The sequence below is a fragment of the Penaeus chinensis genome, chromosome 20, assembly GCF_019202785.1.
Source record: "Penaeus chinensis breed Huanghai No. 1 chromosome 20, ASM1920278v2, whole genome shotgun sequence".
NCBI lineage: Eukaryota > Metazoa > Arthropoda > Malacostraca > Decapoda > Penaeidae > Penaeus > Penaeus chinensis.
In genome coordinates this window covers 11348013-11350322 of record NC_061838.1, presented here as the reverse complement: position 1 = coordinate 11350322, position 2310 = coordinate 11348013, and the positions used below count along the sequence as shown (strand labels likewise).

Below are 2310 nucleotides of genomic sequence, written 5' to 3'. Positions count from 1 at the left end.
GACAAGGCACGCTCTTCCTCCGGATAAAAGCCTTCAGTGGACCTCCCTTCTTTTTTTTTTTCTTTTTTTTTATCTAACTTTATCTCATTTCTGACCCCCTCCCCTCATCTCTCTTTCATTCTCTACCTTCTCTTCTCTTCTCTTCTCTTATTTTTTTTCCTCACTCTCTGTCTCTGATCTCTCTTTTACTCCCTCCCTCTTATTCTCTTTAATTCTGCTTTCTCGCTCTCGTTCTTGTTGTTACCCCTCTAAGCAGACTCCTGCAAAAGGAAAGCGGGCAAGCAGGCGAGAGCGAACAATAATGCGCGTAACAGGTGCCTCCCCCTAAACCCCTAACATCACCCCCCACCACCCCCCACCACCCCCACCCCAAGCAGCGTCCGGACATGCCAATAATTCGGTTAAGCGACGTATTGGCTCGGGTCTCGCCCTCCGTTTCCCCGGGCAAAAAAGAGGGGAAAATAAAAACCAAAATAGAGCGAAACGGTCTCGCACACCGGTTCCCAATCCATCAGTAACGAAATAAAACCAAAATGAAATATCGGGAGGGCGAATTCGCTCCCGGAATGGATGGCAGTATTTGCACTGGGGGATACACACACAGGCCGCGCAAAACAAACAAACAAACACACATGGACGCAACGCATGCATTCACGCGCACGCGCACGCACACGCACAAGCACAAGCACATAAATACAGTGAGCCGAACCGGTAGAGTTTAAGAGAACGGAATGGAAAAGAAATAAAAATTAATATGGAACAGATGAATAAATAAATGGATACGTATTAGATAAGTAAATAACGAATGTACGAATGCAATCTAAAAATGCAATCTAGGTCACATTGAAAGGAAAAAGTGAAAAAATAAATAGAAGAATCGAAAAATAAAAACGCACACACACACAAACACACACAGGCACAGACACAGTCACAAACACACAGACACACACACACAGACACACACACAGACAGACAGACAGACAGACAGACAGACAGACACACACACACACACAGACACACACACACACATATATATACACAAAAAAGGGGGTGAGCGGGGGAACCTGCGATCAGCTATCCCCGCCTGGCCCGAAAAGAATCAATTGAAGGCTCGCAACGGAGAAGCATCGCTGGAAAATGACTCTTTTGTCGAGGAGGGCGACCGCTTGGGGAGGGGGGGGGGTAGAAGGAATAGGGGGGGAAAGAGGGGAGAGGAGGGGTGGAGGGGGAGGGAGGGAGGGAGGGAGGGAGGGAGGGAGCGAGGGAGGGAGGGAGGGTGGGAGGGAGGTTGGGAGGGAGGGAGGGAGGGAGGGGGGGAGGGAGGAAGGAGGAAGAGGAGGAAAAGGAGGAAGAGGAGGAAGAGGAAAGGGAAGAAGAGGAAGAGGAGGAGGAGGAGGAGGAGGAGGAATAGGAGGAGGAGGAGGAGGAGGAGGAGGAAGAGGAGGAGGAGGAAGAGGAGGAGGAGGAGAGAAAAAAGAGGAAGCACGAGTGTGAAAAAGATCCGAGGTAAGGAATTGGAGCAAAAGCAGAAGAATAGAAATGAAAGAGGGAGAAGTGCACGCATTTTTCCCTTCTTCCGCGCGGTGGACGTCGCCGGAGGGGAACAGGGAGAAGAGGGGAGAGGGGGGAGAAGAGGAGGAGGAGAAGAGGAAGGAGGAGTGGGAGCTGGGGGGGGGAGGAGGAAGAGGAGGGAGAGGAAGAAGAGGAGGGAGAGGAGGAAGAGGAGGGAGAGGAGGAAGAGGAGGGAGAGGAGGAAGAGGAGGGAGAGGAGGAGGAGGAGGAGGAGGAGGAGGAGGAGGAGGAGGAGGAGGAGGAGGAGGAGGAGGAGGAGGAGGAGGAGGAGGAGAAGGAGGAGAAGAAGGAAAGGTGCAGGTCTCAACAGAGAGGGAGGGGGGGGGGAGGGAAAAGGGGAGGGGAGGTGATCTCTTCAAAGGGTAGAAGGACAGAGGAGAGGGGATCCCTTCCCTGCACTGGGGAGAGACCCTTCACCTAACGTTGCCGAGGGGAACATAGGGGGAAGGGGAAAATGAGGAAAGGGAAGGGAAAATGAAAGAAAAAGGAGGGAAGGGGGGTGGTAAATAGGTTAGGAGGGAGGGAGGGAAGGAAGGAGTGAAGGAGGGAGGGAGGGAAGGAACGGGGGAAGGGGGAAAGAGGGAAGGAGGGAGGGAGGGGAGGGGAAGGGGAGGGGGAAGGGAGGGGGAAGGGGAGGGGGTAAGGGAGGGGGAGAAGGCGAGAGGAGAGAGAGAGAGAGAGAGAGAGAGAGAGAGAGAGAGAGAAGAGAGGAGAGAGAGAGAGAGAGAGAGAGAGAGA

At 53.0% G+C, this 2310-nt stretch overlaps 1 protein-coding gene across 1 annotated transcript in view; it reads right to left on the bottom strand.

The window, feature by feature from the left end:
• LOC125035896 (E3 ubiquitin-protein ligase TRIM9-like) overlaps nucleotides 1–2310 on the bottom strand; it is a 243288-nt gene that overhangs the window by 26735 nt on the left and 214243 nt on the right. The gene's annotated exons all lie outside the window — the stretch shown is intronic.